Source organism: Grus americana, chromosome 4, assembly GCF_028858705.1.
Source record: "Grus americana isolate bGruAme1 chromosome 4, bGruAme1.mat, whole genome shotgun sequence".
NCBI lineage: Eukaryota > Metazoa > Chordata > Aves > Gruiformes > Gruidae > Grus > Grus americana.
The window spans coordinates 36789348-36813134 of NC_072855.1; the positions used below are offsets into that span (position 1 = coordinate 36789348).

The 23787-nt window shown below is 37.7% G+C and overlaps 1 protein-coding gene across 23 annotated transcripts in view; it reads right to left on the reverse strand.

The window, feature by feature from the left end:
• TENM3 (teneurin transmembrane protein 3) overlaps positions 1-23787 on the reverse strand; it is a 615036-nt gene that overhangs the window by 213890 nt on the left and 377359 nt on the right. The gene's annotated exons all lie outside the window — the stretch shown is intronic.

Sequence of the window (23787 nt, forward strand, 5' to 3'; positions counted from 1 at the left end):
CAAGCTTTTATGAATTACATAAACATGCAAAACTATGACGGAAGGGCAAGCAAACACAAGCCCACATCTAATTGCAGTTTCTCCTTCCAAATCAGCCAACCAACAGCTAGGTTGAAGAGAAATTAGGAACATTTGGGGTTTTACTCATAAATTGAAATCAAAATACGTAATATAGATATGTGATTGAGTCATCCTTCCCCATTTTTCATACATCCTTTGGTTTATATTACAAGCTCTTCAGGACAGGACTGTGCCTCTGTATTGTTGAAAAGTGCTTAGTAGAAAGAGGCTCTAAAGATGTGTGGAGACTTGTGTGACTACTAAAATATTAATATTTTATACTTAATTTTAATATTTAATATTAACAATATCAAGAGCAGCAACAAATATCTCTGTGGGGCTGTCATAGGTGTAATCTTGGCAAGGGAGGGAAAGCTTTGAAAGATGAAAGACTGGATTTTCAGACACTTATGCCTGTGGATCCGTCCAAGCTGCACAGTGAGGGCCCTCTTGGCATCCCACCTGCTGTACATGGTAGCTGCCATTGACTATGTTTCCCACCACAAAATACAGGCCTGACAAGATCTGCATTGGCACTATAAAACTTAAAAAAAAAAATTAAAAAGGGAAATAATGTCAACACTCAACTGTGATCCACCATATGCTCTGGTGCAAGGGTTCTCACACATTTTCGTGCATACACTGTCGTCTTTACCATTAGGTTAACTCCTCCCCACTCATCACAAAAATTTTTACATGAAATTAATGTAAGGAAGTTATTGAATGCCCTAAAGTTATCTATCCAATGTAAAAGAGGGCTATCATGCACCCAGCCGCTCCTGATTCACAGTTTAGGACATGGTGAAGCATATACTGCACCTATACCTACAGTGCAGGTTTCATGTTCAACCGAATCTCACAGACTACAGCTCTAAGTGAGAGATAGACAAGACTTAATAAATTATCCCTCTCCTCGCTTCTATATGTGTTATATCTCAGTGCTGTGTACATTCCACTCTTAAAAAAGAATTCTAGGCCTCACATAACTTCCTCCAGAGAAATGCTACACTTTTTATTCTCCAATATATTTTCTAACATATATTGTAATTTTCCCCCTTATTTCTATTATTACTGGGTATATATCAAATAATTTTCTTCCCTTTCCTGCTAATCGCACCTCTATTTGCCAGTTTCTCCATACTAGCTTGTCCTCCTCCAGCGTATTGACTTCTTGCAAGACTTCCTCATAACAAAATAAACAACCTCATGCTTACACTGAAACACAAGGCATCCAAATGAAGATCAACTAAACAATTGTAACGCTGAATTCATAAAGCCATCCTTATCCCAAACACGCTTAGCAATAATCATATTCACCATGAACACAAAATGCGCTAAAATTGTAAGCCTAAGTTAGAATACATTTTACTGAATTCTTAATTTAATTTTATAGCAGAAGACCACTATTACTGCATGAAGAAAAGTGCGCTGGCTTTTACCTTACTAAATGCAGGATACCATTTCCTTGTAAACAAAAAAAAACCACCAAAAAAGACCTAATTCCTCACATAACCTGTACTGAAGAGCCACCTTTAAAAATGATTTCCCAATATTCCCTAAGGGTTCCCCAAATGCCACTTCATAAGCATAATTAGAGAAACAGTACAAAATGCCTCAAGGTCAGACACTGAAAAAAATATTAAGAGAATTAAAACTTCTTGAGGTGAAAAGGATTGGTCAGCATGTAGAACAGGTCTAAAATTGTAAATTTCTGTTGCATAATCTACATTTATTGTACATTACATCTAAAATGATACAAGTATGTTGACTTTTGTAAATTTAAGCTGACCAACCAAAACCTTGATCTTCCATAGAAAATGCAAGCTTCTCAGGATATAAAAGCATACTTATACAAGGTTTGGTATTTGGAATACATGAATAACCAAAAGGACAAGAGTGAAAAGGTTTTCATGGAACAAATGAAAAGACAGGTAATGGCTGAATTCCAAGCTTTATTATCCTTGTCTTTTTTTCTTTGTTTGTGGTCAGCTAAAACAGTTAATTTTAACTTTATTCTACAGTTTCTTGCCAGAAAAACATCACTCACTGATTTTCTTTATGACTTACTAATTGATAATAGAATGCAGAGTTTTCAATGCATCAATATTCTGTAACCAATACATTGTCCTTTCTGTCACAAAGCAGCAATACATTCAATTCTGGTTTTGCTGTTACACAGAAACCCTCATGAAAGTGAAAATAATAATAAAAACCCAAGTTACAAGCAGAGATGGAAAATAAGCACTTAGGCACAGATTCCTATGTTTACTTATAAAGAATATAGCTATGCCAAAAATAATATTTTGAAGATCACAAATGAGGAATATTACTTCCATTTCAAAAGAAATGTCTCCCCCAATGCGTTCTCCAAACATTCAAATCCCAGCTTAATAAAAACAAATGGCATCCCTCATTTCTTCAAAATTTCATATTTGATATTCAAAGGTTTGCTGTTCTAACAAGATACAAGCAGCCTGAAATCCCACAATTATGTATTCACATGCCAGAAGTCAGACATCTTTTTTTGCAGATGTGGGTAAATATAATAAATATATTTATAACTCTAAAATGTCAAGACCTTGCTTTTGAAGCATGAAAAAAGCATAATGGCAGATATTAAAGGCCACTGGAAACATCACTAAACCATTGTAAAGGTGAAAATCTTATTCCCTTGGCATGTAATCTCCACAGTCATTTGCAACCATTTTTAGTAGCAACAAGATACTAACTAATTTTTCAGTTATGGTTGCAATCTTATTTACAGTGAAGCTACAGGTGATTGCTTACAAAGAAGAGTTTGAAGAACAGCTCCAACAGCAGGTAATTGATGTTTCAATCCAAATTACAAATACTGTATACTTCAAATAGCTTAAACACATGAAATTCAATATATATCAAAGGAAAAAAACTTTACACACCCTGCTTCCAAGTAGTAGTAAACTCAACACCACAACTTAAACTGCACACTATAGTCATTCACATCCAATTAACCAGGCAACTAATTAAAGGACGTTAAGAACCTATGTCTTAAAGTGACTTTTCATTTCCAAAATGACTCAGTAAAAAGAAAATGAAGAGCTATTGATCATTAGTAATGGAAAAGGTATTGAATTTACCAGACTACAAGGGTCAACTTATTTTTCTTTTTTATATTATAAAGTTTTATTAAGAGTGTCCCGGAGACATCTTTTGGTTTTGTTCATTTGACTGCTAGTTGCTAGGCGGTAGTCACATGCACCCAGATCTCACAGAGCAACATTTAGAAGGAAATGACATTAGCTTTCAGTTCATCAGTGAAGATATATTTGGAATTTCTTACTTAACAGCATTTAGTGTCACAATTATTCAGAAACAAGATCTTCCCTATCACAGATCATTTAAAAATAATACAATAGTATGAGGTCTCCTGAAAAAAAGTGTCTCAATTTGTTTCGCATACCACTTAGAAAAATAGTTAAGTATATATCTGATAGCAGCTATTTAGCATAAGACAACTTCTAATATGCATATGTAGAAGGTCTGGTATAACATTTACATCAGACATTCTCAACAGCTTGTATATATTTAGCAATATATGAGATGATCACCATCAGCAGTTTGAATTTGACATTTAAAAAGACATTAATAGCAACACTAGAAACATGGCCAACCTTGGGCAACAATAACAGCAAAGTAAAATGATGCTGTTATAATTAGGTTTCCAAAAATAATCCCATCTTTCACTCATATCCTTCTGCCACTGCACCTATAAGCCCTCCACGAAGCAGTACAAAAATTGTTGACTATTAAACATGCCATGAGTACGGCAGTTAAGAGCAACAACACTAGAGTTCCCCAAATTGCTCAGTTCACTTGGCCTGGGTACTAATATATCATTTTACTCCCACACAACAGTGACAAAAAGGCCTTCACCAAACACCACAGGACGACACTCACTGACATGCATTTTGTCCTCTGTGCATTTATTTCATGCCAGAGCATTTTAAAGATTTAACTTCATAAAGTTCATAAAATTTACCGCATGAACGTTATCACAGTTAAAAACAAAATAATTCCAGAGCACGTGAAATAACGAAGGTTACTTATGAAAATAAAGTTCACGAACCTGCACTGCTGAGCATCTGTGGGGCCCGACACCTGCACTCTTTGCCGCCATTTGGGGCCACAGCAGCAGTTAACCCTACAGCAGTACTTGGCATACAACAACAACAAAACAACACCAGGCCTGTCAAGGTATTAGTGCTGTACATGGTCCACACAAAAATGTCCTACTGGCAACAGGCCACGCACAGGGAATATTCAAAGCCTTTTGAGGCCATTCAGTCTTGAGGTGGCTATGGACACTGCCTGTGGGATCCTGACCTCTGGCAGGAAAATGTAAGGAGATTTTGCTGATGGCGGAAGGCCTTGAAGAAATGATCATACACACAAAAACCTCCCCCTTCTGTACAATCTGGTCTATGAAAAAAATAATAAAAAAAAAATCTGGCCTATGAAAGAAATTAAAAAAAAACCCAAAACCTGGGTTGACACAACATCCAGTGCTCCCTTCCACAACAGTCATTTTAGGAGACAGTGCAGCCTCTCAAAATGGAGAGCAACTCCCATTTCCCTGAAGCTGCTGAGAACTGGCAGTGAAACCACCTGCAGCACGGGAAGACACTATCGTGGAGAATTTGTAAGATTCCTCTGTGGATTACATTGGGTTTGGTTAGAAAAAAAAGCACAATAAAATTCTCACGTAGCAATGTAAAGGGGCATCAGTACTTATGAAATGCTTCCAGTAGGGGATTTGGGAGCATTTCTGAAATACTGACTGACAAAAACTCCCCGTATGCCAGTGAAAGAGTCTGGTAAGAATTCTTGGATCCGGCAACCTGCCTTTTCATGCTCGGTGTTAGCCTGGAACGAAGCCTTAGAAATGAAAGCACACTTGTTTGATTTCACTTGGTTTCCTAATCTACTCTCAGCAAAGATTAAGTACAAGGAAGCAGCTACTCTGAACCTGCAATTTATCTGGATTATCTACTCTCTTTACAAGTATCTCCTGCTTTACTAAGAATTAACTTTTACACATGGAGTTGTCCTGTTCATCCCGCACTGAATTAAGGGCAAGAGTTAATATCTATCTGTGGCTCTACGATCTAGTGAGAAACAAAGTGGATGATTCACTACAAACAGTCAAATAAAACAAGCTAAACAAAAACTAAAATGTTAAAAAAATTATAAATATATAAATCTCTACAGTTTTTTTCTTGTCTTGATGTTTCCTCCCCTCTGCTGGATCAAATTACATTAAAAGTTCAATTTCTGAAAGCATTTTATATTAAAATTGGGAAATGAAGAATATTGTGGAAAATACAAAATTTTATCTGCTGATAGTAATCTCAGCTTTATCAATAAACAGGTACCTCTCAGTGCACTAAAGCTGGTGTTTATCTCCCATCTAATTCTGCAAAATAGTTCAGCATATTCTTAACTTCACACTTTATCTGAATCTCAGCAAAGGCAATGAAATACAAAGATTGCACCAAAGCTACGTTGTATCTTGGTGCTTTGCAGAAGAGGGATCCACATCAGACATTTCAATGCTTTGCTCAATATTATCTATGTGTTCTCTAAATAAAAACTACTTTGTTTGCTGCCATATCACACTCTCTCTCCTTTACTGTTAGTAAAATTAATTAAATAGTTGAAGCTAAATGATATCTGAAGAAATATGTTTCTTAGGGCATTGTCTGTTTTGAAAACAAACTGAACTTCAAGATAGAGACGTTCATGCACTCATTCAAAATTGAAGCGAGCGTCAGAACAAGCACCAGGACAGGCTCAGCACCAAAAGGCAGTGTGCTGTCCCTACCCACTGCTCTACACTTCAAGAGCATATTCCTACAACACTGATAACAGGACGTCTTTTAGCAGGGATTCGCTGCCTGAAAAGGCTGTACAGCCTCATGTCACATCTAACAGCTCTCACTCTTAACAAAACCAAGGAACAAACCTGACCTCTCGAGACAAATTTTAAATCAATTAGCAAGAGCCTGCAAAAAACCAACTAAAATGCAGAATGACCTTTCAGAGATACTGTTTATCAGATAAGCCTTATTTCAAACAGCCACGGTACATTTAAGCTGATGTTTTCCACTATTCATCTTCTCTTTTAAATATCCATTTGGTTGGTAAATAGTACAGCTGCACTACCATAAACGAACGTGCCAGGAGTGCACACATTCCCACTGCCCAGCCTTTCCTCCCTGGCAGGCTACAATATCTCACCCCTGAATTTTGCCCTCTCTCCATCTCCCTTGCAGACTTGCATGAAATGAAGTACTAGGACAGAACAGGGATGACTCAACATAAAACCTTTTTAAAAAAAAAAATTAAAAATTAGGCAATGAATTCTATGTTGGTTCACTGTCCAGTTTTGCCCATCATTGCCCAATTTTGTCCAAGAGATTTCTAAAATCACCAGTAGCAGTAAGGTTGACGGGCAGAAAGACTTGTATGTTGAGAGTGAAGCATATATTTATTTTATTTTTTTAGAATAAAGGTTTAGGCCTTTCATTTCTCATTCTTTCAAAATACTTCCTCATAATCTCTCACAGAAATAAGAAACTACCTGTTACTACAAACATACACAATTATGAGTAGCAAATAATAGAAGTACACATGCAGCATCTGAAAGCCAAGCGATACAATTATTTTCAAGGAACAATAAGCAAATAGCCTAACAAAAAGCAGCCTCCTTATACCCTGTGAGTAACCAACTGTGGATACTGTATGGCACTTACATGGCATCTAGCTATGCTGAAGTGATTGCAGAGTGTCATTTTTCCTTAGGGGTGTATGCTACAGAGGAACTGGGCAAACATTCAGCTCTGTGAAAATCAAGAAGCTTAGCTCATCTCACTCTGCTCTAAAGACTAGTTATTAAAGGAGCCATGTTATTTAAAAGTGCTTGCCTGCATGCACCTTGTGCAGCTCTGAAACTTGTTTTTAAGAAATAAATAATCCCTGAAAGCAGGAGGGGGACGAGATTGGGCGGCAGGGTTTTGGGGAGAGGACTGACTGCAGTCCAGATTGTATTGCAGCATGTTTTTCAGGCAGGACTGTGTTCCTGTGCTGCCAGGGCACAGTAGCAGCAAGCCACAGAGTGCAAACTCACAAAGTGACCAGGATAGACTCCCCTTACTTTTCTGCAGAGAAAGCCCCTACAGCTGCTCAGGTTTATGAGCCTATTGTAGTGATTTTTCCTTCACAGCAATTGCACAAATGTGCACAGTAAGCATACTGAGGCTCAAATAAGAGCGGGACAAGTTCACTCTCATATCCCGCTGGGTAGCCAAAAAAGTAAATAAATAGCAAACACAATGCAAGTCAGCACTGAAACCTTCACTTTCACTGATACTGCAACCACCAATGTACATGTTTAACTAATATGACCATGCTCTACATTCCAAGCACAAAGGAAAGACCTTAAAGAACAAGGGACTGAGGTGGGACACAAACCCCATTTACTACCCATCTATCTGCATAGAGAGCTGATTTGACTTGCTAACCCAACAGAAAACTATCCCCTTTTCCCCCCCTACCTGTCTTCGTCTGGGTTGTGGTTTTTGGCAGCAGTGAACTGTTAGCTCAAGATCGGCTCAAGCCTTAGAGCATGACTCTGCCGCAAGATTTGGGGTAGTAATGGGGGGAAAACCTTTCCTTTCTCCTCCTCTCCTGTCCCTGAGCATAGACTTTGAAAATCTTGTCTATTACATTCATATGGGGAGCTCCTATATAATAGAAGGGATTTGAACCCTTGTACAAAATCTTGTTCCACTTGCAAAAACTGAGCCCCTGCAAATTTGGGTTAGTGAAAAACTTGTCTGTTTTAGTACCAGACCCTATGGTTTTACATTTCTTACGCTGCCGGTGTAGGTGGGAGCCTTTGCCAAAATTTTATTGACATAAGCAGGAACCATACTTCACACCTAATATTATCAACTAGCAGGACAGAGTAATAAGGCAATGTCTGATAAATGTAAAGCCTTGGGTAGCCTGCAGGTCTGCTGAGCAGCTACAAGCAGCAGTGTGAGCTGCTCTGAAACTGCAAGTGACAAGCTTGAGAAGCAGTTACGAGAAAATAGCAAGCTAGAAACTAAAAGAAAGCCACCTTAAAACAGTATCATCAAAGATACTGGAAGTATGAGGTGTTCATTCTGATCTGTGCAGCACTGCAGTTATTTGGGAAGCAAGCAAAGCTCAGTTGAGTATCTTCATTTTCTAGCACACCACCCACCTTTATTTGCAAGGAAAATCCAGTATTTTACTTTATGCCAGACATTCTATGGTCCTGGTCAGGTTTTGAAGCAAAAAGGAAGTAATAACAAAGTAGCTCTAAAACTGGGATACTGAAATTGTAACTGCTCAGATATATGCCAATCATTTATAATTCACCCTTCACAAATACCTTCCTTTTAGGATTCATCTTACCTACTTCACAGATACAGACTTTGTGCAAGAAGTTTGGGTTTAGTTTTTTTATTGTTTGAGGAAGGCAATGCTAGCCAATTACAATGTTATTATGCAGTTCTCATAATTAACCACAACCTCCACAGTATCTCTTTAGAGGTGCTCACAGGTAATCCGAAAGCATTTTGAAGGCAAAAAGTGTTACTAATTGAAACGTTTCAAGGCTCATAGCTTTCCTTTAAGAATGCAAATTTAATCTTAGAATAAGTTTCTTAATAACTATCTGAAATTTGAAAAGGATTTGATCCTTTCTCCTCCATCAACTTGAAAGCGCAAAGCATAAACATATAGGTTCCAGTGCAAAGTGCCAAGGTCCTGGTTCCTCAAGATAGCAAGTAAGCTACCTTTCATTTCTTAAATCAGTATTTTCCAACCTTGCCATCCACACCAATACTGGCTTTGGATTAGGAAAGGCCAGGACTGAGCAGAAGAGCAGTAACAGTAAAAGGAGATGCACCAATCCACCACACGGGCTGCTGTGGATTAAGTAGTGAGGAACTCCTTTATAGTTAATCCTGCAACCAGTCCTGCTCTTGCTGAAGCCAGTATGTATAACTCTCCCAGGACAGCCTAAGCACAGTTTTTTCTCTCTGTCTGGTAACACTCACTTCACCCAAGATGGTATCTATATGGAAATCTGTGGTCCACTAAGTCAGTATGTTTTCTAGCAGGGCATTGAACTGAAAGGCAGTTTGAGGGTTAGGTTTTTCTGTTTTGTTTCCTGAAAAGGAATGGAGCCTGTCCCATAATCTCAAGTTTTTACTGAGACTAAACCAAACTAAACAGAAAGGTGATTATCAACTGGGAAAGAAAGTAGGGATGGAGAGGAAGGTCGGAGGAGGGGAGACATTGCTGCACACATCTCCCTGAAACTCCAGAGGTGCCCCAAGCCTTTCTCCTACTCTCCCCTATATCCCCTTTAAACCAGCTTATATTGCTTCAAAACATGTCTAGTTGGCAAGCCGATGGTCTGAACCAGAACTAAGTGGTCCAGTCTCAGTCACAGATGAGCCCAAGCCAAAAGCACTGCTGGCTCCAGTGAGACTGTAAAGAGGCACCAAAAAGGAGCCGAAATCTGGAGCGAGGAACAAACCAACATAACTCACCAAGTAACCAAAAAAGCCCACTGGGAAAAAATAAGTAAAAAAATCAGAGCAGATAAAGGAGAAGGGATAGGAAAATCAGGAAGATTTCAGAACAAGACATGGCAAAAAAAAAAAAAGCATGCAGCCTTCAGACCATTTCAAGTGAAATCTTCCAGCACAAAGAAAGTTGGGCCACATCTCTACCCCCCATGCCAGCAAGAACGGATAACACAGTTAAGAAAATGCAATCAGGGATATAGCACAGCTCAGAAATACACGACCAGCTGCCCCTTAGTGAAAAATCACCCTGCCACACCAGAGAGAGTATAAAAGAAAACTGTACCCCAGACGCCAGAGGTGGGGGAAAGAAGGGGAAGGCATTTACTTTTTGGGCTGTATGCTATCTGGCAACTACTTTGTTCAATATGAGGAAAAAACAGCAGTTATTTTATTTGATCTTTTTTATGCAGATGGTGTTTTTGTATTAAATTAATGAATGCATAGCACATTAAGATATTAAATGTAAACTGCATGCACTTAAGAGGTTTTAACTTGAGGACGTATCACTATTTTGTTCTCCTTTTAAACATATTTTAAGCATATTTCTGAAATAAACACAGGCCAGCTCACTATGCTACAAATAATTATACAAACTCTAAACCAACACCTTGTTCCAGCTACTTGGATTTGTCTTGTTTTTTTAAAAAAACCACGATTTAAAGAAATCAAACACAGACGAATCCTGCCAGAAAATGTTTTCATAACGGAGACAAGTAATGCCGACACCAAATACATCTGAAACAAGAGCTTGCCATCAATGCCTCTATCAGCTATGGCAGCCACTCTGAGAAACAGCATGTACTACACAAAGTAGTAGCACAGTGTCCATGGATCACCATTAGATAAACTTGTAAATCCAGATCTTGCACCTTTATTACAGCATAGCAACACGAACTTCAACTTTCATCCTCCTCCTCCATGTGCTACAACCCTCCACCCTATCCCAGCCAGCTGGCTGAATCAGAGTTAAACCAGGATTTAGCTCAGAGGGTTTTTTGGTTTTTTTTTTTTTTTTTGCACTGAAAAGCATTACGGATAAAACTTAGTTTGAACTGTCAATATAGTTGTGGAGATAAAACTTTCAGGGCTGGATATAAGTATGATAGCGGATGCAGGCGAAAAATGTAACACACAAAAGCTCAGCTTCTCTCTGCAAGCACCTGTTTTAAGTCACTGGAGCACCCCTATAGCAAACTCTCTATATTTAAGGAGGATAAGGTAATACTTCTTTGGTTTAATTAACAAGTGTTTGTGTATGTGGCCACTGCCAGTATTTTCCCTGCACAGCTGATCAGGTTTTTTCTTGGTTTAAAATAACTCCACAAAGTTCCCAGGGAAAATAATAATGTGAAATAGTTGATAAAATATTTACCACTTAGAGATTATTTTTGTTATAAAAACTGCAAGAAACAGATGAGCGTGCATGTGACGGTAGACTAGTCTTCCTAATAGAAATGGGGAAAAAAGTAATGACACCTCTAAATAAACACATTTATGCCAATAAACGTTCTACCAGAGATACAATTATATCAGCAGCAGAAGTAGAACTCAGTTAAAACACGGAAGCAAAAATTCTTTCACTGAAATAATAGATGTTTCTATCACTGTGAAAGGGTTGCAGGGCTTGCTGATACACCTCTGCTGACAAACATTTTGGGAAAAGCAGGCCCATAATGCGCGAGAGGAAACAGCTTATTTCTTCTTTCATTATATCCTGAATATGTTTTATGCAATAAATCTAAATTTATAACCTTTCACAAGAAGTAATCTACTGTTTCATTCCAGAAATCTATCTGGAGTAGCCAGTTAGGATCTTTTACAGTTCAAAAAAAGGTGCCACCGTTTTAACATTTTCTTGGTATTTATGAACCTTAAGTTTGTAATCAACATGTATTTACTCCATATACTAACAAATGCAGCTACTAACCCACAGATTCTTCAACAATTTTAAGACTGTTCTATGCTATATTCAAGAATCCAGTGTCTGCAATTCCTCTCACAGCTCTACAGCATGAAGAAAAATATTCTCTACTCAAAATATTTCAGCTGACTAGTCTGACTTTCTGACTAGTTGATTTTTTTATACCGTTTCATGCAGGAATTTTGGCATTACACAAAACACCTTTTAGAAATGATGAAAGGAAAACATTTTTCTAGTCCTTGGAGACCTACACATTTAAATTCTGTTCATTACTAATGAATGTAATTTTATTATCCATTTTCCACACATATTATCAAAGATTATTTATTTTATTGGCTACAGGTGTGAGTTTTAACATCTTAACATGTTACATCAGTCACAGACAAATATTAAAACTACAACTGAGATTATTTTTAAATTTTACTAGGAAATACAGGAGGAATGTGCCTTACCAGGATAAGGCATATGCCGTTATATTTGGATTTCTAAGTCTCTTGAGGTTAAACTGTTCAATATTCTCTAAGGGATGGCAAGGACTACTGCATTTATTGTTGTAAATATTATACCATTTGTGATTTGAAACATAGTCACACTTGCGTAGCTATGGTGTTGGTAGTATTTTATTATTCATGCGTTACAATGAAAATAAGGACTTGAAACATCCTTTTCCTTCATGTGAATGAACAAGTTTAAAATAGTCCCATTACCCAGTTTCCTGCAAAACCACTTTCCCAATCCTTCTTTCAAGAGTGTTTCCTGACAGAAGAAAAAAAACACACCATGCATTTGAGCTCTTGCAATCAATTATGAAATACAAAAGACAGAAGAGGATGCCTCAGAACAACAGTAACAACTCAGTAAATGCCTTTTTCCCTTTCCCAAGGCTTTCATAGAATGAAAAGAATAACAATCCTCAAACGCCGACCATCTGAATGGTACCTGCAACTAACATCATTATAACATGTAAAATAAACAAACATTTTGTCATCTTATGATTTTTAAGAGTTCCAAACCTGAGAAGGAGCAAGTGAGGTATCAGACACCTTAAACACAAACAAGACGTCTGTTTCAGGGAACTCTACTCCAGTAGACAGCACTTCAAAGTTTACAGAGGTTTGTAATAAAGATATTAAAAAAAGCAAAAAGCTGATTGCTAGCTTCAAATACACTACCTCTTTAAAAATTGATTTACTCTTGTAGGCATGTGAAGACCTGCTAGTGCAGTAGCTGTAACATAGCAGGGAATTTGTCTACAGAAGTAACAAGTCTCAGTCATAATCTCCTTCTGAAACATGAAAATCTAAAGGTGCTTATTTCTGATTTTATTGCATTTTAAATATTAAGTTATTATAACAGCTCCTGGTATTCCTGTGCTGGAGCTGTCATTTCCACTATGCACTTTGTTTCTCAAGCATTCGTAACTCAGCAGTTTTAATTCATATTTGGCTGAAATTTGGTATACTAGTCATCTTGCATACAAATTTCGTCTGGGAAGGTGGGGGAAAATAAAAAGCTTCAGATTTCTTCCAGCTTGTTAAGAGTCTAAAATATTTTAATAAATGTTAATAATATTTCAATTTATTATAATATTTTAATAATCAATGTCTAACGGTGTGGATTAGTGGTTTCCAATCTAAACTGTACCAGAGCTATGCTGGCCCTGTGCCACCTTCGGTAGCTCGGTGCCACAACGTGAAACTGGGGACACCAGAGTGTATCTTCGCAGAGACACCTGAATGCCACAGGGATGGATGCTCTCAACCAACTAGTTCACACTATCTTGAAATAATTCTGGGAGGCAATGAACCCTGTTTTCCAACAGAAGCTAGAAACTCCAAAGCTTTGGACTTCAGATCCCATCTGTGACTCTGACAGGTTTCTTAGCTTAATTCAGCTTGCACAGGGAACTTGAGCTGTCACTTAATACGCAAGCATCATGACTAAGTCTTATTACACGTTCCTCAAATAACTCTAACATACCCCCAAAGTTCGAACGCATATATAATATGTTCTAATAATGTCGATCACTTTTTATATTCAAAAGTGAGTTCATTAAGCTCACTGGAATGCTAGTGTGGATGACCTAAGGACTCGTATCTTATGAGGCTGCATCTACATTACTTTCAGGTTTTCTGTTAGTAGAAACACAATAACTCACAATACCAGAGATTTTTAAGCACAGGTATCTGAAGTTACAGGAAACAGTAGTATCTTTCATGGTCTCCTCTTTGGCATGACTCGGGAAATTACAAGAATAAAATATCAGAAAAACAAATATATGCATTTAAGTAATACTTAACATGTATATGCATTGATTTGATACCTGTTTGCTTATACCACAGATGTGTAATTACACTGATTCCATAAACACTGTATATACCATCAATATTAAATTCTAAAATTTTCTATACATTTCATTATAGATGAAGCTTTCATTCCTCTTTGACAGGGTTATCCTGTTCCCCCTGTATTGCCACATTAACTTACACTACTTATAAAGAAGCAAGTTCAGCGTATGGAAGAGCACAGCAATTTAATAAAATTTGCCTAACTATATCATAAATACTTGCAAAACTCAGATATTTCGTAGTACGTTACCATTGCTATTTTTGCTATCTGTACCTTTTCCTAATTGATCAGATCAATAAGCTAAGTCTCCTTCCACTTAGTCAGTGAGACTTTTACCATGGGAGCTTCTTTTGAAAATGTCAGCCTGCCTGGATAGAAGGCACGTCAACTGCACAAGCGCACACGTGTCTGCCTCACAGAAAAGGCCCAGTGTCACCCCAAAGCAGGATACATCTTAAAGGCTGGTCACAGTGATACTGAATTGCCTATTACCTGTTTGGCTGTGAAAACTGAACAAGTATTTTCTCCTTCTGCTCTATTTTAATCCTGCTGAGGTGGAGAAGAGCTAACCAGTTACCAGCAGCAAAGGTAGGTCTGTCTGCAGAATTGCAGGCAGCATTTCAATGAAAGGGAGAGCCGTAAATGACTGACCAGAGTCCGCTATTTTACAAAAATTTGGCTTCCATGCTAATCATTTTCTTTACACAGAGCAATGGTGGCTTTATAAAAGGAGGTATAGTTCCCTCCAAAACAAAAGCTAGCTAGGTCAATCCTCTGCCACATAGAGATACTGAATCAATTTGTTTAGTGTGAGTTACAAGTGACTTAGAAAAGAGTCTAAGAGTCTTTAGGCTCTTCAGATGGGTAGCCAAAAGGGAATATTTATACATTTTTCAACCAACTTAAAATCTGATTGCAGCAATAGGAATATCATGGTACAAAGGTTTATGACTTTTAGGACAGTGTGTGCATAAGGGAAGAACTTCATTCTATGAACTAAAAAAAAATGCATTACATGTATCTCCAACCAGCAGAAAACACATTAAAACACTTTTTCCTGCAATCATCTCACTTAGGAAATTAAGTGTGACCACTAATATGAGCTACAGTATTTTTAAGTGTCTCAAAAAAATGTGGAAATGTATATGACAAGAAGGCAGAGCTGAAATTTCCTCAAGCTGATTTTATTGATAGAGAAGCAACAAATCTGGCAAGAACTGGTAGATACAAGGTAGTTACACACACAGCCACTCAACTAGGCTGAGTGCTGAATGGGAGCTGACATTTCATATTCTTGTGTGGTTTTCTTTTCTTGTTTTGTTAAAAAACAATAAAAAAGAAAAAAATCTCATTATCCTAAATTAAGAGCTGTGTGACAAAGAAACTTGGAAGCAAAAGTATAATTTGGATGTCCCTAAAGCTCGAAGTGAATCTGTTGAATCAAGAGTTAGTAAAGTGGAGATAACTCTTATCTTTTCAGAAAAGGGGAACATCTGCTCCAGGTCTGTCAGGACCACAGTGAAAAAGGTTCCCCCCAGCCCTATACAAAAACCACCAGGGAGAGGAAAAAGAACAAAGAAATCCAGATCTGAGATGGTGGTGTGGAAAATATTCTGAGACAGGCATACTGGGTGAATTTGCCGTTAAGTTTGCACTGTTATGCTGGAAAGTATTAATGGCTTCTGTCAAACACAAATTAGTTTAGACCAGACGGGGTGTCCCTGCAAGGGCCTTTGTTTTACTCTTTCCCTCTTATCCCTACCATGAGCCTGAGGCTCAATGCTTACATCTGTACTAACTCAAAAGGAGCGGTTCCGTGCAAGCTTGAGCGCAAGCACTGGCACAGAATCATCAATAACTTGTAATTGATAGTGTTTTTCCTGCCTTAATTTCAGGCTCTGACAACCAGTGCTCTCCCACATAGCACCCACTCAATTCAGGGAAGGGTACGGAGCAGGGGCTGCTGCCTATAGGCCATATGAATGTGGTCCTCAGGCTGTTGGTGAAGGGCACATGCACATCAGTGATGCTTCTGCCTTGGTGGTCAGAAAATGGACCTTGGCTTTCTCCCTTGGTTAGTGTAGACAAAGACTAGAAACTACAATCTAATTCTGCTCTCTACAGTGAAAACAAAAGGCATCTGGCTGGCCTCTTTTCTCCCTCTTCATTACCCTCTTGCACCACATTGCAGGATTGGGGAAACCTCAGGAAGGAGGGAATGCCTCATGGCTGTAGCTGCTAGGCAGCAACACACCACCCTACAGCTGCAAGCAGTTCTCAGCAGGCAGGCAGAATTGATATCTTCCAATACTTCAAGTATTACTGCTTTGGACTTATCAACATCCGTGGCCTTTTACCTACTGAGTTCTAGGACATTTTTTAACAGTTTCTGGCAGCAATCAGGTAAACTGTTAAAGAGTCACTGTGTTATAGCCATGGCCACAAGGGGAACATCAGCCAGCTGAGTGTAGGGGACTCCTCCTTCCCTTGGCTAAAATGTGTACCTACAGACATGCATGCATATGCTGTTTCAGAAGAACACAGCTCAGTCGACAAATTACGTTAATAAAGGTTGTAATTTCTACACAGACTACACCCAATAAACCTACTTCCATGGAACTATGGTAATTCACAGTCTGCTAAAACAGGACTCTCACATTTCCAGTACCTTTTCGTATTTCTTAGTAAAGACCTCCATGTAGTTTACTGAATACAAGTTTAATACTGACTACATTTGGCACAAGAACACACATGGAAACTCCACTCACATATAAAATTGCATGCAAATAGACAAGAAAAAAAATCAAAGAACAGATTCTAGTACAAGCTGCATGCTATGCTGCGGAAAGAAACTGAACACTCAGAAAAACTGATTTGTTACCTGTTATTTTATGGGGTACAGTCACACTACAGGAAATAAAGGCAGACAATATACAAGCGAGATTAAGAATGCTCAGCTCTGCCCAGTTTCACTGAGATCACTGCAAGCAAAACCAATTACCTCAAAGGCAAAAACATAACTTTGTCTGATGTAGGTTTTTATTTTTATTCTTTTTTTCACCTCATATAACTGGTTCTGCTGCCACGGCTCTGATCAGCAGTAAATTAGGATTAGGCAGAAAGGACTAGGATGAGGGGGTAATGTAAAAGCTGGAGGGCAGGAATGAGAAAAGAGCATTGATAAATAATACACAGGTCTCTTCTGTGAAAAGCTGGCAGAGCTGCTGAGGAATAACTGGAAATACTATCCAAATTCTACTGATAGAAAAAAATTGTCTGGGGAGAAGGGTTTACATCCAGAGAGGAACCGCCTGTCTGAAAGTCTGTTTGAGATTCCTTGACCTCAGGGGAAAAAGAAAGTGGTAAATACTGGGATCTTGCACAAATGAGGAGTAGCAGGGCTTGCAGAATAAGACTATTTGAAATGCTCTGAAGATGCCTATTTAATGTCATGAACCTTACTATATGTTTTGGAGAAAGGACAGCTGTTAAAAAGAAACTCATCCTGGCAATGAACCAAAATGGTGGATGGAGGAGCAAAAGAAAAGGAAGATGGGAGAGGAAAAGAAAAATTCTTTGAGGTACTTCCAGGCTATGAAAAAGACTCAAATATTGACAGTGCTTTTGGCACACTTGTCAAGGAACAGTGAGATCCTCTTCAGCACAAGATGCATCAGCTCACTGCTTGTCTCTTGGTTGATGGGAGAGATCTTAAGAGTCAGTATCATTACAAGACAACGCACAGGCGTATCTGTGCGGCAACCTTCCTCGAGTTATCTGATGAAAAAATGAGTTCAACAGAGGGAGAAAGCAGAATTACATTTTCTAACTCTGACTCTATGTGTCTGCCTTCAAAAGGCTTGTCTTCCAGATGGGCACATGGAAACACACACAATCCTTCTGCTTTATGGCAGAACATGAGTGGTAAGTACCAGAAGAGTGCTGAGGAGGAAGCAAGAATAATTAAACAGAAAGAAAATGGAAGAAAACTCTTTATACTGCAAAGGTGAAGGGCACTTCCATCATGCAGGAGAGTAGATCAATAAAGCAAGTCTGTGAGGAACGAGGGCAACTTGGCATAGGTGAAAAGGGAGATTCTCTCCCCAGCTGGATAATGCTTCATGCTGAGTACACATTCTGACTCTACAACCCAGGGCTAAAGACCACACCAAAACCTTGCTGGCAGCTGGCAACTCCAAAATTCTAACTGACTGAAGTAAAAGGTCGCAGAAAAGTACTGTTTACCCAGGGGTAATGTGCTTTCTTACTGCTATAGAAGTTGTGAGGAGACACAACTATGAGATGTTTTCCAGCTCCGAAGGCAGAGGTGATGATGGCAAGAACCACCCTGCTCTCTTCTTGGGAGATCACCTATGTGTTGAAGAATAAGAGATCATCGGTCGCAAAGTGGAAGTTAAATACATCTACCTTCAAAATGGCAACAGGTAATCAAAACTTAGGAACAAAAGGTATAAAAGCCATACTCCACACACAGCCATAAAACAAGTAATATTTGTTCTTTCAAAAAATGGGACTTCTATCAATTGTGCTGAGGTATTTTCCATAACCTCCAGGATGTTACCATTACAAAATGTGTGATATGCATCTGGTATTTTTCTGGTCCTTAATTTCGCTTTATTGCATCTGGATATATCACCTCAGTCCACAGGGTCTTTAAATCTTGCAGATGGTTCTTCCATCGGTGGAGATCTGTCATGTGACTATGCTATATATTTTTTCTTTCATCTTTTCTTATAAATCATTCCCTCTAGTCTCTAATAATTTTTAATGCTCTGCTGTGAGTTTCAGCCAATTAACCTATATCTTAAGGTGCTCAAATTTGGATCCAGTTTTCCTGATATCATCTTCCCTTGTATTTTGTACCTTTCTTTCAAAATTCCCTTAATAGGCATTGACATAATTACACAGAGAGCACTATAAAAAGTACAACTAGCAGCAAAATCTTTTCAAAGCCAGAAATTTTAAATGATGCTGTTTGTTCCAATTCAGCGCAGTTTTACACCAAAGAAAGAAATCATTTTTGAATGAGAAAAGACAGTTAAAAAGGAGGGAGGGGGAAGATGGACAGTTGAGAATACTTTGATTAAATACTTGAATTAACACGTAATAGCTGAAATTTTACTTTTGTAAGCTTTTAAGGCATCAGTATTGACTGCCATTACAAAGCGCGACACAGGAATTTAAGCATTAGTTATACATTTTCTAAACTATTTATTTCCAGCTTAGCCACAGGCCTCCCACTGCTTGAGTATCTTTATAAAAACATAAATACACACATGTTAAAACAAATAGTGTCCCTGCTGCTAAGGTTGGAAGTTGGCTCGCCTGTCCTCATAGTAACTTAAAAGCAGTTTCCAAAGTAGTAGAATAAAAGCTGGCATGAACAGAAAACAATGATTATCATTAAGAGATCCTTAAAGGCAGGTATATAGTGGTCAACATTAAGGTCATCTTAATATTCAATTTAGACATACTTCTGTATCTCTCAAGCCAAAGGATAAACTCCTAGGTACTAAAATTTGCCATTAGTAGAGAAGTTCATTTCAATGTTCAGCCTCTAACTCATTATCTGTAATTAAGAAAAATCAGATTTCAAAGCAACAAGAGGAGACTGTGATAAAGCTATTCGAAGTACTCCCTGGCAGGGATAAAGCCAGCAGAGAGGTGGCTGTCATAAAATAGCCAAATGGCTTTTTCCACCTCCATCAAGGTCACTTTACTGATGATGTGCTCAATAAGATGATAATGCATTTAACCACTTTCCTTGCATCTGACTTCGACCTTATTGCAAATCCAAATGGCCTTGTTTAACTACTCTGGCCTTTCAACATTTCCCTGAACAAAGATAATTAAGGAGATATACTGCCCCCTACTATCACAGGAATTGAAAGACAAATAAACTTTTAAGAGCACAGCCAGGTGTCTATTGCATTAATGTACAATGTTTAAGCAGGGGGCAAAATGAAATAATGGTTAAATAATTATAAAAGGTTAACAAAGTTAACTTTGTTACATAAGGCAATTCTGTTTTATTTAAAAGAAAGAGCATAAAAGGCTTTCCAGACTACTTTTTACAACTCCCTGGACAACAGTCTTTTCTTTAATGCAGTTTCTGACTAAGAGGGAAAATGTTCTGCAAAAATTAACAACACTGAAATTTCTGCAGATTTGGAACTGGCTATATTTCATACACGAGTACAATTATGTTTTATGAAAAAGCAGGTCTATATAACTAAACCAAGAGCTGGTCTAATAAAAGCATTTCCATTCATTTTTTTTGCCTTTGTGTGTGGTCAGCAACTATACTAGAGATGCAAATTAAAGTAGTTTAAAAATTAATTTGGCAGTTATGACAATTTGGAAGCTTAAGGTAATGCTTCCTCACGATTAACACAATGATGAAAAATGACCAAGTAATACCATTCTATAATAGCAGTTACTTTCTTCTTTAATTTTTATTCATATATATTCTCACATCCCAAAGCATTCTCCAGGACACTAATTCTTCTTCATAGCAAGAAAAAAAACCCCCACGTCAATAGCACTTGGACTAATAACAACTGAAACAGGATAAAAAGAATGAAAAAAAGCAGGCAAAATAGTTGGATGTTCTTTTTGTAGTTGCATGCAAGAGATCTTATTTTAATTTTTTTTTTCTTCTACATCTGTTTTTTTTTTTTCTTTTAAGCATCTTAGAAATACTGTTGTATAGGTCTGAATCCTCTGCAAGAGCCAGAAAGAGACAGAACAGCAAGTTGTACCAGAAAGATAAAAATACATAACTCACTGTTGACGTGATACTTGATATGTGAGCTTACTGCTACTGCAAAAATTGCTGCTCCTTTGCCACAGAAAATACAGTATGCAGAAAACCTGTTATACTATATTTAATCAGTTTTACCATAACACAGATCTTCAGAAAAAATGACAACGACTACCTTTGCCATTTTGTCAGGCTGCCATTACTTTGAGTTGTAGACGTAGTTTGTCCAAATTTCAAGCGTTCAGGTATTTGGCTAAATCTTTTGCTGTGACACTTCTTAATCCAGACTCAACTTCTGAATTCTGATACACCAGAATTTAAACCTCCTCTAAAGATAGTTCTTCTACCCAATAGAAAAATCAGTGCTTCTACCATCACTGATTACCACATCAAATACCCAAAGTTTGCAATGATTCATATAGAAATGCTATGCAAAATCCTTTCTGCTGTGTAGAACAAGTCATAAACCAGCCTTTCACCCTGAGCTAGGTCTCAGAATTGTAACCCTCTGTTTTCTTTCCCATGTAGATCCCACTAGAATGATATACTGTCTCCAGATACGAGAAATCTACCACTTTCTTAAAGGACTTGCTTCATAAAGCATCTACTTGATAGCAGTTTACAGAAAACCATTATTTCCATTTCAAGTTTGGATAAATGACTGCCCCAGCCAGCCCCAAAAGACAACTAACTACACATCTTGCTGTTACACCCAGTGACTTCTGAAGTTTTGCTGTATAATTGCACTTTCAATTCTTTCATTCTCAGGCAAAGAAGGTGACTGATTATTTTCCGTTCACCCAGAATATTTCAGCCACCCACCTACTCTGTTCAGAGTTTATCATAGGTGAGGCTTTCTAAAGGAACAAGTGTGCCATTTTTTCCATTTGTCCCTAACATTTAAAAAGCTTATCTTAACTAAGTTGGAAAACTACAAAAGCATTTTATTAGTACAGCTACTTTATTTCATCCTGATTCCTTACTTTGTATAAAAATCTTCAAGTGTTCAAATGTAAAAGGTGTACACATCTTCAAACCCTTAGTGAGGTCACCAGCTCACAGCATCATCTCTCTATACATCACTGAACTTATAGAAGTCCTTCTTGCTATTCTGAAATGCATGTCTGTAACTACCTCTTGAGAAAGTCTTTCAAACCCACACACAGTGAATCCTGTAGCCATATTTAGAATGAAATAACTACCAGTAAGACCTTTGTAGACATGCAGAAAAGATAGGAAAGCTAATGTCTTTTCTCATTTGGAAAACAATTATCAGTGCAGTATTATTTTCTGGTATCACTGCTTAAATGCCTACATTGTACAAAGCGTACATATCGTGATCTTTTATTCTTTCTTGTTTAGCTCAACAAGTGAATTGGGATGCAAAACAAGTTACAGAAAGAAAGTTGTAAAGTCTGATCTCATAATTGCTTATCAGATCATTTCAGTAATTTGGTAAGTCAATGTTAAATCTTCATAGATGCACATCAGAAATGCAAGAATACAGCTCCAGACAAATTCTTTAAATTGGGTCAGTCTGCATCATAAACTGATGGGTGCTTAGCAGCATTCTTATTGTGGACTTTTAAAACGAACACATACCTGATGTGACATTTTACTTTTTCTTTATAGCAACAATTATCAATTTTTTTAGACAGCTACCACATCAGCTGCTTTTCTTCAAAAGGAAAAAAATTATCCCATAATGCATGGAACATATTACTTTACATGTTCTCAATTCTACTGCAAAAAGGTTAGAAAGTAAAAATGACAAGTAAGCCAAAACCATCTAAACATTAAATGTTTTTGTAAAGGTTCTGCTGTTGTAACATAGCCTTTTTCTAACTCCTTGAAAGAAAAAAACCAACCCTATACTATAACATAGATGAGGCCATTCCCCACATAGAGCTGCAGAGTGATTAATGAAAAAATTTTGTACCATCTCAATTTTAGTTACTGAGTTGCTTGACAGTTTTGAGCCCCAATCTGGTGGATGAAAAAAAAAAAAAAAAAAAAGGTAAGCTAGACTTTCTGCTCTGGTTTGACCACTTTCCTCTTCCCAGGTTTTACTCAAATATTTTCACCTAAACTTACTGAGAAATATAACAAGATTTATCTTTTGAAAGAAAAGGGGAAGTGAAATACATCGGCTACATGCACACCACCAAAAAGTTCAGGGAACTATTTAGTACCATTATGCAAACGTACAAACTCTTATCTTAATGATAGCCTGTATTTAACATCAAGCAATCAGAACCTTGTGTCTATTGAGCAACTAACACACTTTCTAATGGAGAGGGGACTCTTGCCATCTTCGGTAACTTTTCCCACACATTTTTAGTGAATTTATTCTGTGGATTAGAGAGCTTAGGAGAGAAGGTGCTTCCCTTCCTCTCCCTCCATTGTTCTCTACCTTCCAAGCTGGTAACAAACAGACTGAGAGCAGCTCAGTCTTTGTTTGAGGGTTTGGTAGTTCACATCCCAAGTTTCTCTCCCTGTCACCAAAATATCGGAAGGCAAGGTTTCCGAAAGCTTCCCACAGTAACGGCCAGAAAACAGGCACAAAGTTAACAAAGGGGAGCTATCGCCGCAAAGTGTCACATTTGTTTACTGGAGCAGATCAGTATTCCCCCGAATCTTCAAAGTTCAGTTTTTCTATTTTATTAAACTGTTAAAAGAATGGCAAATGGGCTAAGTGAGGTGAATATAAACTAAGACAGTTTAAAACAAGACAAAACACTCTACAAACAGATGGATAGTTCAAACTCAGATTCACGTGAATTAACAGGAAAACTAAAACGTAGCAGGCACAAAAGCTGCAACGGTATGTTTGTGCACTGGAATACAGACATTGTAATTTTAAGTAAATTTAATTGCTGACATACCTTTCTCAGGGTTGGTTTTTTTCCCCCCAATCCTTCCTTTAAGTCTACTCTAGCAATTAACAAACAGAGGTCTCCGGATGGCTCACTGAAACATTTAAAGCTGGGGAACAAAAGGTTTATTTA